At 25.5% G+C, this 13919-nt stretch overlaps 1 protein-coding gene across 2 annotated transcripts in view; it reads right to left on the reverse strand.

Annotated features, from left to right (window-relative positions):
- The window catches only part of LOC132926601 (pseudouridylate synthase RPUSD2-like), a 422441-nt gene extending 415838 nt beyond the window's left edge, over window positions 1-6603 (reverse strand). Inside the window, exon 1 of one of the 2 annotated variants that reach the window (XM_060990971.1) lies at window positions 6008-6603. The gene's annotated coding sequence lies outside the window, so the exon portion shown is untranslated. The remainder of the gene's footprint in view (window positions 1-6007) is intronic. The other variant, XM_060990972.1, reaches the window with a different exon arrangement.
- Between the last annotated feature and the right edge of the window lie 7316 nt (window positions 6604-13919).

The raw sequence follows: 13919 nt of genomic DNA on the forward strand, positions 1-13919 counted from the left end.
TAAAAATACATTAAACATATTTAAAAAAGATATTTAATTTAAACAAGCGTAGATAATATAGCATAACATGTTAAATACTTTTTATGATACACATGAAATAAATTTTACATTATAATTTATAATTCTAAGTATTTTATGCAATAAAATAAAGTATTAAATGTAAACCTATAGAAATATTTTTAACATGGTAAAATAAATACATTTATGCACATATTGGATTATGGCGATTAAGTGAAACAAAATGGAATTAGTTATTATAATTTAAACCCTCTACAAAGAGCAGATTTGAGTATTATATACAATACTAAAGAGTCTATACCTATTACCTTCTACAATTAAGTATAAAAATAACAATCCATGTAAATTTAAGAATTTTACTTTGAATAAAATCAAACTTTGATTTAGTGATACCTCATAGTAATCACAATTATGATTTTAAGTAACGACAGCGATAGAAGCTTACTGGTCTTAGCTACGATAAACAATATAATAAAGCTACTCTGCGAAAAAAAATGAATAGGAATTTTTTTTTGTCTTTAGAGGTGGTAGCTTCGTTATAATAAAAAAATTAAATAAATGGAAACCTCTACACATAATATGTGAACCTTTCGGTCTATGAATAGCTTCGTTTATATACAGCGAATGATTTTTTAATTCTTCGTGAAAATGTATGAAAATTAATACAAAACAGGGATCGGGGACAAAATACCTCTCGATCGCAGACGCTCTTATAACAACAACAGATACGTGTGCTGTACATATGAATTTGACCCAATTTACCTCACTATATTAGTGCTTAAGTAAAATCATTTACTTGCAAACCACAGCTAGTGCGTTATAATATATTCATGTATAATATTAAATATATCAAATATTACCTGTAATTACACTGGGAGCTAATAAATTAATATTGGAGGTCATTTCGATATATTCCATCATTATAAACAAATATTATAAAATTTTAAATTTTAAATTAATTAATTAAAAAACGATTTAAATAATAACTCGTATATTAACAAATTTAACACTCTGCAGGTACATAGATGACCTCTAAAGATAACTGTATATAATCGTACACCTTTTATCATCTAACATTGACGAGCTTTCACTGTTCACAGTTTTATTTTATACACACAGTTATAGAATAATTGTTAAAAAAAAGTATACTTGATTTTATCGGATTGTTGTTGTTTGTGACTTTTTTAAAGAAATATTATTTTTCGAAGAACTATTTATAATACATATATTAACATAAACCAATTTTTTTTTGTCTATAATAAAATTAAAATCTAACATTTTTTTTTAAAATTTTTATACAAAAATTATATTTTACATATAACATAACATGAAATTTGTTAATATATAATATTTAAAAATAATTATTATTATTAATTGCTGTTTATGATGTAAGTATCTACTCGATTAAATTATTATATTATGTACAATAACTATATTTAAACAAACTAATATTGTGAATATAATATTTATTTTGAAGTGAGTAAATTCATTATGCAATACTGTATTTAAAAGAAAGAAAATTTGATAGATAATCAAAGTATATGGACGAATTTGAAAGTTTCTGCGATATTTGATGCAAATATACCAATTGTAATAGTACGAGAGCATATGATAATATTTTAAGTACTCTATACTAGCTAAATAATATAATATTTTAGCATGTTTAAAATGTATAAATAAAATGATCAATTTATACTTGAACGATGTCTGTACTTATTATTGAACTTCTATTGAATACACGGTTGACAGTGTATACGTGCAATTACATAAACTATACCTATGCGTCGTGTTAACAATACTGAATAATATACGATTATAAGTGCCACGGTGTAGGGGGATAAAACCTTACGGAAGTCCACATCTCATACAAATATAGTGTACATAATATTATAGACTAAGTTGTATAATAACTACACATAATATACAGTATTTATACATACATACATACATATATATAGCCATTGGACTTAAGGGTTAAAGCATATAACCTATGCGTAGGGGTTTAATGGATATAAATTAGTATACAATAATATTGATTGGAACTGTACATAATATATATCCAGTATACTATATTATATATGTCCATATTATAATGGGCATCAAATTGTAATTTATACAAACGATTCGCAATGTCCGAGCAAATTGTATAATTCATTTTGCATTTGATCGACATAACTGAATTTCAAGAATTTGACCTATCTCCCCACAGCTATATTACCACATGTACAATACATATCATATAATTCGATATTTACAATAATTTTCTGCTGTATATATTGCACATTTTGAAACTATTCAGACATTCAAGATAATATATTATAAAGTCTATGTGACTATGTATACTTAATATAATAAATATCATCAATAAATTAATGATTTCATCTGAGGCTCATTGCACACATTAAAGTTGTCCACTTTGAATTTACATTATTGTATTGTTGCTTTTATTATTATATTATCACGATTTTGATATTAAATATTCTATAAAGTGAAACGTGAACCAAAAAAACAAGAGGGTTACACATGAAACAGAATTCTGAAACCTTTTAATATGATATTATACATATACGAGTTATAAATTTAACTCGCATGAATTGATAAATTATTGATAAAAGCACTCATAAAAAATATCTGGCAACTAAATACTATTTCATAAAGTGATAACTACAGAATAAAAATTGTATTATTTTCTCAAGTCACTAGAATTTTTTATTTAAACAACGTAAACAAATTGTGATTTACTCAAATGTTTCGTGAATAACTTAAAGTTTCAATTTTATTGAAATGTATAATACTTTAAAGCACTTGATAAAATAAAGATTTAAATAAACATGTTGCTATCAACAAAATTATTTACTTTTTAAAATAATAAAATATTTATGAAAATACAAAGTGCACGTGTTTAAGTACATAGATAATAATTCAGGGCCGGAGTTCTACATTTTTGACTGGGGAGGAGTGATTAATAATCGTAATTTTCCGACTAATAAAAATAAGAAAATACGCTCTATAAAAAAAAATGAAGAATGTATTAATTTTACAATGGTATACACTATACACATATGTATATTTTTTTGTAACAGCAGTATTTTTTTCTACAGTTATTTAGAACATTATGATGAGAAATATTAAGTTTAAATTTGCGATCGATTAATTACAGATTTGACCCAGTACAATTTGGACATTATTCAAATTATTTTCGTTTTACGACAATGTGTTTTGTTAATCTAAAATTTAAATTCATGAAATTACGATACGATTATGTTTAGATTTATGTGCATAATATTTATTTTATTTTTGTAGCTTGATGATTCTTTTTTTATGCGCTAAAAATAAATAATATAAATATATTATAAATATCGAATTTATCAGTTAGACTAAAATTTAAATGATAAAAATATTAAATTCTAATCAAAATTATGTATTAAAAAATAAACATTTTTTTCGTTAATGATTTTATGGTTTTATTATTTTATAAAATTATTAATAAGCACACAGTACATTAGTACTATTACATTATAAGTTATAATCATATCATTATAGGTATACGTAATTAAAATATGAATAACATATTTTACGTTATGATAGTTATATTTATATCTTAATATTATAATTTTTAGAATGTCTAGAATGTTCCGACAACATTATGTTGATAAAAATAAATGCTGTAACGTTGAAACAATTTTTAATTTTTGACTACATAGTATAATAATTAGATAAAATACACAATAAAACTTCTAATTTCCAATTATCGGGTTCATTGAAAACAAAATAGTAATTGAATAGTAAAATAACTTTTGTATGCCCGCAGTGTAGTCATGTGTATATTATTCAAACGTATTGCCAAACGCATGTATTTTTAAACAGTAGTCTGTATTAGCTGCTTTCACTTTACTTTAAAATTCAGATAACAAACAGACACGTTTGGATGTTTATTAAAATCGCCTTTAACTTAAGCACTGTTGTTTATGATATTTTTTTAAATACTATCTTCAGGATTTGTCTAACAAAATTAAATAAATAATATTTTATGTAAAAATAACTCCTTTTAATAATAAATCATAAAAAATAATTCTGCCAAGCAAACATTTTCTATAGAAAATTTAATCAATATATCTTGCATCTATTAAATTTTTTATATTGTAATCCTAATTTATAAAATATATTAATTGGTATCTACAATATAAAATAATATTAGAAAAGTAGTTAAGATTAGTAATGCTCCCCTAGAAAATGAATCTACCAACATATTTTACAGTATGCTGAATAAAGATTTATCAAAAATAAAATATGTTATATAATATTAAAATACTATATATTATCAGAATACACGTATACCTAATATTTATTATTTAGATTGTGAGTAGAAGCCTATTATTTATATTATTATATTATTACTTATATGCAGCTATATTATAACAATGGTGTATTTTCTATTCTGAAAAACTCTTTGGAATCGGTCTAATAAATACTTAATATAAGTTGTAGAATATATTATAGAGTGTATTTATAGGAAATTAGTCGCGAATGGACCGAATGGTGTGATTCAGAAAAAAAAAATTGTATAAGTTATCAAAATTAAGTTGCAAAAATAATATTTGATGAGTAAAAATGAATGTGCAATTTATTATTTGTTAAATTGGAAATTGGCATAATAATAAGCAAAATTTTACATAAAATAATGCATTTTTCAATTGAAAATGTACATTGATTTTTGAAATATTCATCGTAAAATAGAATAAAATATGTATATAAGTAATAAAACTTAATAAATTGATAAATATTCAATACATTTTCGAACGTTTATACATATATTTTGTACGATCATTTAAAAAGTTTATATAGGTATATTCTAATATAAGCTCAAGGTACATAATATAGTGTACTAAGACAGATCCACAAAATCGTTTTATTTTTAAATATTTTTCAGTTATTTCAATATTCAACATATAATAATTATTTTAATAATACTGGCCTGCACTTCAGTGAATAAAGCGTCATGACTAATAGTCGAGAGTGGCAGCACATCAATCAGCCACAGTTTCCTGTCGGTGCTATTTGTTATAGTAATTATTTTTCAAACAATTATTTTTGTGCTTAAATTATATTTGTAATTTTAATATTTTCGTTCGTAATTCTTATAGCCTAACAACTATATGTTAATACATGACAATATAACTATAACATAACTATATGAGTCGATAGCGAAAAAGGGCGAGTTTTTACAATAATATTATTTATTAGAACCATAATAATACGAATACGTTATTTTGTATTATAATGTATATTAATTAGGTACCTGTCGAGAACAGTCATAGCTAAAATAATAGTATCCGTAGATATTTTAAATCTCAGATTCTAAAATCGTATAAATTAAAAAACTGTGGGTAAAATGTATATATTATATGTATACATAAGTAGGTACTTTTAAGTAATAATATTTTTTGTGTAGAATAATTTAAGTGACCTATACACAAGTATAAAAAACTGTATGTGCGTTTTTCTCTAAAATTTGTATACTTACAATTTATTATGATATAGGTATACAGTATAGACTATATTACGGTAGCAAAAACCAAACCAACTTGTAACTTAGCAGAAAAAAAAACGTTCATTTTTGTAATGGAAAAAAAACTTTTAAATTAGTTTTACGTTCGGCGTAGGTTAGGCATGTTCGCGTGTGTGAATAAGAAAAACAACAAACACACAAATGGGGTCTGAGTGGTTCATTTGTAAGTGGTGAGTTTTGTGGTGGGGAGGGGGGACTTGGAATATCGGAATGAGCCAAACTACTGTTGCAATTCAAACCGTGTCCGGGCCGTACCTACGATTTGGGGGACGGGCCAAGGGATCTCGAGGACGGATCGTAGTGTACGTTTATCATAATAATAATTAGTTGTAATAGAACTAAAAATTATAATAACGGAGCAGATTTTAAATCGGGTCAACGACGAGAGGAAGTATATAATATTAATAATTAGGTACCTACCTCGTGTGCAATATTGGATAATGCGATGATATTGCGTAGCAGGTCCCACTTTAAGCAGTGCTCGAACTTCTTGGCCAGACGTTTTTCTCTTGGTACCGTCGAAATTTATAATCACGTTTATACCGTCGGAGTACTAGCGATCGAACTTTAAACTATTATCAAACGTTATCAAACTATGAGTATAATAATATATATATATATATATATATTATATTGTAATATACGCGTGACGGACTAACAATAATATGATCCGTTTAGCTGCATTTGTGTAGTAATAATAATAATGAAAAACGGGTCGAAATTAACGAAAGAAATACGTCGAAAAAAAAAATGAAAAAAAACGTGCGTGGAGGAAAGAAAAATAAATTTTCAACGAAAATGTCACAGACCGAAAATCGTACGAATCGCCCGCGCAAAACAACGACCGGCGTGCGTGGTCCCAACGGCGGACGTGCTGGGCGCGTGGCTGGACGCGGCGGACTGACGAGTGACGACGACGGCCGTACGATGTCTTTCGTTATGTTATAATTTTCGCGTGCCGACGCGGTGCGAGAGAGAGACGCGCGCGCGAGAGACTCGTCGTCGTGTGCTGCCGACCGGTGTTCGGCGCTGACGGCGCGCGGCGGCGGCGATATTATAAAACGATGCGCGCCGCCGAACCGGCTACGGCGGCGCCGCCCTCGGGTTTATTACAGGAGCCCGGGCCACCAAGACGCGCGCATCCGTCAAAACGACGACGACTCTACAAGCCTAAAACATAATAATACATAAATTATTATTATTTATAACTCGAATATTATAAAATTATATGTCGCCGACCTATTATAACACCGTCACTAACAATATGATCGAGAAACCAATACAATACTGCAAAATAATAATATCGGCAATATAAAATATAATATAGAGCCAACATAATTATAATATAAAAATATATAAATGATATTCAATAGTTGATTCCGTTATTGTTTTAAATTTTCAATTCTACAAATAATACTACTTATACTTGTAATTATTGTATAATATTTTTATATACTCATTAGTCATTATAAATTAATTAAAAAGTTATATTGTTAACTAAAAAAATATTTTTATCTATACTTGAATTCAAGTTATTTAGATAATAGTTATTATAATATTAAAATGCTGCTATATTTTATACTATAACGACATTTACATTTACTACATTTATATTCAGCAGTTAATGCGCATTATAGGGAGCGGATTTATATGCACCATAGAGTACTCTATGATATGCACCTAAAATATCAAGATTAGATGTTGAATACAATTAAAAGTTAATGCGAATGTTTCTTTAGTCCATGCTTTATACTTTGGAGTCCATGACCAAAATAGTTATAATTTGACATTTTAATAAAATTCCCGCTAAAATATTAATTCGCATTAAAGCGTTTACGTGCATTTCTTAATTCCGGAGTAAGAGTGAATTCGATTTTACGAATCAAATTAAATAATAAATGCGCATCAGTTTAATACGAATTACAAATGCGTTTATATGCACCTAACTCTCAGACTAACTCAATGCTCATTGAGTTAATGCGCATTAACTGCTGCATATATAAACGCGGCAATTATGTCTATGCAGTGGTTAATATTAGAGATATTATTTTTTTTTTTTGCAATATTTGAGTGGTGATGTTTAGGTTATCCGATGTTTTACCAGTGATATTTTTTTTATTTCTATAATATTTATATGCGGTGGTTTTACATTGGAAAAACAATATCTATACGCTTATAAAACCAAAAACACCTAAGGAATATGTATTTTTTATTTATTTTTTTATTGGTTTTTTTTCACCACTAAATCGAGACCTCATAATTCGACGTCTTGATTTTGAGGTTTTATATATAATCCTATAATAATATAAAACATTTCATAAATCATCTTATATAAGCAAAAGAATAATAAGCTGATTATGAAAAAAAAAACATTTAAAACATTCAATATTTTAATTTATAATATATGATTTCGTGTACCTATATAGGTACACGTGATAGTAAGGATAACTTCCTAATAGTTTAGCATTTCATCTTGTCGCGTACACACTTATTTCATAACTTGACATTACCTCGTATACACTTTATTACTTGAACATTACAAATCGCTGTAATATATGATATATTAAATTTGAATTCAGTGGTGAATCATTGCATACGAAAAAAGCGATTTTGAGTAATGACAGATTTGTTGGCCTATAATAATTGGGAAGGATATTAGAGAAAAACGCGAATTTTTAATTAAAACAAAATTTTGAAAATATAAATTCTTTTATTTTGATGTAATTTAATAACTAATAAAGTAATAAACATACTAGATACTTTCAATTTTCACTACATTATATTTATATTATTATTTCTATACATAGTAATGGTTTAACAAATTGATCCAATTATACTTTGAGACAATATTTTAAAGTTTATTAAGATATTAATATTATACATTTATACGCGATGTTGAAAACAATTATCTAATTTATTACATCTAACTATTACACTTGTGATTTGTACTGTTATTTTTATATGCTAGAAATTGAACAGTATATCGTTTGTCAGTATACTGATTATAATCAAAAACATAGAAAAATAACTATAATATCTCTCTAATATTATGGGAATGTATTGTTTACTATAAGTATTATAATTCAATTGAAATCATTACGACTATAAAGACATTATTATCATCGTTGATAATACAAACTTTTAAATTTTTTCTTAATAATACCTAAGTACTTAATAAATAATAAAATTTATAAAACGTTATCAATTTTTTATATTGTTAAAATAATTATACCATTTGCACATCTTGACATATTAGGTAAATTGTGTATTTGTATTACATTTATTAGGTACAGTTTTATTTTATATCGTTTGATCTTTTGTTTTTCAATCGTGTCAATTTAAAATAGTAGTATAAATTAGATGTGCTTGAAGAATTTATTGTTATTGTAAGCTCAAAATCATCATTGCAAATAATTTTATAATGTCATTGCTATAAAATGTGCGATACAAGAATAATGTTAAAATAACTTAATAATTCATAGTAAACATATTTTAGATAATAATGTGGATGTTTATATTTTAATGAACTTTCCTGATATATGTGCTCGTTTGTCAACGTACTTAAAATAACTCATTAAAAGTTTTTACATTTTCATTGTGATTACAAGTTAACTTTTTAGTTAACATATATTGTTGGTTAGCACGTCTTAAAGGTAACTAATCAACACGTATGGATAAAATCGTTTCTCGCAAAGCCCGTTATTATTTCAAGCTTTTCGTACTTGGAACCATAGTTACTATATTATGTATGTCAATGATAATGGTAGATGAATAGGTAATTGTTATATTACTTCACATCATTAAAATTTTGTATGATATCGATAATTGGTCTTACTAATGTCACGTAACTCTTGATGTCTGTATATAGTATTATATACACATTGAATTTATATTTTGATACCATGTATGTTGTATAGTGTATAGATAAAACTATAGTTATAATCGATATATTTCATTAAGTTGATAAATAACTATTTGTTACCTATTCATTAAAATTAAAATTAAATAAATATTTTTTTATTTTTATTTCAGACTTGAAATTTTAAATTTTAATATGCTATTTAATATTTATTAATCATAACAATGTTTTTATTTAAAAAATATATATTTTTAAAAATCTCGTAAATAATTTGATAATTGTAAATGATACTGACATGTTTTTGATTAAAAAAATATATATAAAAATATATCTTTTTTCATCGTTATATTTATATTTTTACAGTTTTTGATTATTTTTTTTGTGCATTAAATATTTTTATTTATTAAGTAAAATAAAATTTGAAAATATGTTTTTTCTAATAGTTTCAAAAATTGTTATCCAAGAATAATCAAAGACCGAATAAGTTGATGATTATTTTTAGTGAACTATTAAATAATTGTAATAGAATTATTAATCACTTAGTCAGTTTAGTCAAACGGTCGAAGGCGCCAGATTTAATCTCTGCAGGTTATTCGCAAACGGGAACCTGGGTTCAAATTCCACACCTGGCAATAATAACTAATAATCTTTGTCATTACTTTTCCTCAGCCTGATACTCGACAGAAGACTCGCCTGGGGTCCCTATCTCAAAAGTAAAAGAAAGCAACTTAACTGTCGCTTACATAAAATAAAACCAGTACTCAGATCATACATTATCATCTCGAATCGTCTACTTCTTTACAAAATTCTTCATCGACCAATCTAGTTATATGGCATTGCTTTCAGAGACACTGTTAAACCCTCAAATCTCAAGACAATCTAAGCGTCCCAATCTATATGCCTCCGCTAAGTAACCAAAGCAACCTGGCTCGTCACTAACGTTGTCCTAAACGAAAACCTAAAAGTTCCTACTATGAACCAGAGTACAGCCACGTTCTACTTCAGAAACTCCAATTTAAAACACAAGATCACTCAAACTAATTTATATCCAAACTGGGCAAAAAATCACTTCCAGACAACTGAACTTAAAATGGTCAAGAGATCTCCTGAACACTTTGTAATTTTCCAACATATCTACTATTTAAAATCAATGTACAGGTACCTTTAATGTGAGTTTTCTTTTTCCTACCTCCATCATTATCAAATCTAATTATAAACTCCCTCTACTTTACTAAATTTTTATATAGTATAGATTGTAAATACTCAATAAACAACATAAAAAAAACAAAACAAAAAAAAAGAATTATTAATCACGTATACAAAAATAGTACTAAATAGTATTATTACTATATTGATATATTTATGATTAAAAATTATTATACATCGTCCATAATTTATTTTGTTTACTACTATGTTTATTCATAATATAATCTATCCCCTATATTTTTAGCATAAAAGAATTTTGATAAATTTAAGTTTAAGTTGAATGATTTTAACTCTTAGATAAAAATTAGATTAAGAACAAGTATACCTAAATTGTTAGAATTTTAAAAATTAAATTTAAATTCTTAGTCAACTCTAAATTAAATTGATAAATATGTATATTATTATATACATATATTTTTTTTTATCAAATTTGGAAATAAACTTCTTATAGTAAACTTTAAAAATAGGTTCTTAATGCCTCCAGGCCTCAAGTTTTTTATTTTAATCAATATTATTATCAACAATTTTTCCTTTCTTGTTGATAAATTAAGCATTTTTTTTAATAAGTAAGTTATATTTAAAATTATTCTTACGCATTATTTAATTTACAATAGAGTAAACTATATTTATTAAATGTTTTACAACTGCCTAATTTTATTAAGACTGAAGCGGAAAATATGAATCCATTAACTGCAATCCAAAATATCAACGTTGTATTTAAGACTTGTATTATTGTTATTATATGCAATTATTTCACTGAGGATTTTGTTACATTTAAAAATTATTTACAAAAGTTATATGTATTAAAATAACAAAAGAAGAAATAGGTATAACAATGTATATTAATAACTATAAGCGTAATTTATTAATAGTGTTAAAATTAATCACTTAAAACTTACTATAATATTACTATTTTATAACAGTTTAACAAGTAGCTTTATCCAATACCTCTGGCTAAGCTATTATTTATTTTTGTTAACACAGTGTTTGTACAACCTTAAACTATGTTTCCGAAATCACATGATGTACGAATGCATATTTGCATTATGCATTACAATAATAAAATAACATTATGATCACACGGCGTCTTGGATAGGCTATTTGGCTACATCAGTGTCATATAGTCATTTTTACTTTTATAATATTATTAATAATTATTATATATAATATTTAAAAAAAACATATAGTACGCCAGTTTATTCAATAAATTACACAAAAGTTATATGCGTCTCATTAAAATATATATTCTATTGATTATAAGAAAATTAATATTAATCTTTTAATAATATTATAGTTTAAACTAGTATTATATATCAATTTGTGATTTGATACAGAACGTACAAAATCTAGTCAGTGTAGGTCGATTGCACTTTTACCACCGATTTTTGATTATAATAAGTAAAAATTTCCATGAAGTGACCAAATAATATTTGGCTATATAGTTTCACACAAATTGAATGTCCCAAAGTTATTGAAATAACGAAAATACATCCCATATAAATCAGATATTATGATGTTTATGATAATTTCATCGAAAAGAATAGTGAAATAGACATTTATTAAATTGACTATCATTAATTGATTCAATGAAAACTATATTCTGATGAACGAAATATTATTAGAACTTAGAACATAAATAAATTATTATTATTTCTAAAAATGTTTAATTAAGATTATATTGTTATAAATTTAAAACTTCCATTAGCCGATTTAATTTATCAAATTGTAATATTTCATACTTTTGCAAATAAAAACTGTTAATTAATGTTTAAATTTGTCATTTATTTATCACTTCAGTGCTTTCAGCGTATTTTAATTATTTTGCACATTGTTCAATGCACAGTTCAAAAAGTTGTGTACAGTTTTATGTAATAATTAGTTATGACCTGTGATTTTTATAATTGAACGATAATATAAAAAAATCATAATATACAATTTCTTATCATTAAAGGTAGTTGGTAGATATATGTTGTGTTTTTATAGAATTATATTTTTGGAACATAATTTTTTTAAGCAATTTTTAAAACCATATAGTGTAAAATAAATATATTTTAATCTGTGTAATGTATCAAGGATTAAAATGCTTTGACAACCATTTACGCGTAGCTTTGATAAACATTTTGAATAAAATAATTTCACCAATTTGTTATTAAAATTAAATATACATTTTTTGCGTTGGTGTGTTGGCGTTATAAAAAAAACTAAAAACCTTGCACGAAAAAACTAAAATTATGAAGGAAAAAAAATAATAATATAGGGATATACCCCCTCATTGGTTATTTTTTTACTGACAGGTATAATAATATCGTACCTACATTACAGAAATACAGAATAAAATTATTGAAAATGCTACACTTTGTTATAATACTAAATATTGATGTATTAAGTGTTTGGAAATATTATGGTTGATGCCCGTAGTCCAGACATTACTTACTGCTAAATATGATTGAAAACAATTCGTATCATAAATTGTAAAATGTCTTCAATCGTTATTATTGTCAATAACCATCCGGCTATTATCATGCTTTTAATAATTAGCGTTTGGTTGCAATTTTAAAACATTGCAGGGCAAAAGTATGTATATATAAATAAGCATTCTGAAAAATAAATTCCAATAATTCAATGGAATACAAATCAAAATCAAACTTAAACATTAAAATATGAGTTATTTTTATAATTTATTATTGCATTACTTTATTTTTGATCTGACATAATAATTCACTACTCATTATAGTCGCACACTCACGCCAAGGCATTATTTTTACTGTCTTCATCCTACATATAAATTTGTATATCTATCAATACTATCTACATATTGTATTTTTATGGGTTTCTCCTTTTTATAAAAAAATAATTATGAAAAATAAATCTTCAAAACAAAAAAATACAGTTCTATAAATTTATATGAGTACATACTAATAATAATAAGTATATAAATCCTTAATATTTTTGATAAACTGTGTACTCTCCCTCTATCAAGGAAATGATATATTCTCCCACGTATATACTCTCTCGACAAAATCTTAAATACGTCACTGAATTTCACACAAGCAAAATGTGAAACAAATTTATTCCAAAATTAGCTATTTTTAGGAAGAAATGAAAAGTGAAACTAAATGTTTACCCATTGGTGCACTTGAATCACTCTGTTGTGCAGTAGATTTTAATTGTACCTCGTCATTGAGTAAGTCAGTGTAATATATCATTAATTTATTATGGATCAAATTAATTGAGGAGAATATATTAAATTTGAATTATGAGGTATGT

The sequence above is a fragment of the Rhopalosiphum padi genome, chromosome 3, assembly GCF_020882245.1.
Source record: "Rhopalosiphum padi isolate XX-2018 chromosome 3, ASM2088224v1, whole genome shotgun sequence".
Lineage (NCBI taxonomy): Eukaryota > Metazoa > Arthropoda > Insecta > Hemiptera > Aphididae > Rhopalosiphum > Rhopalosiphum padi.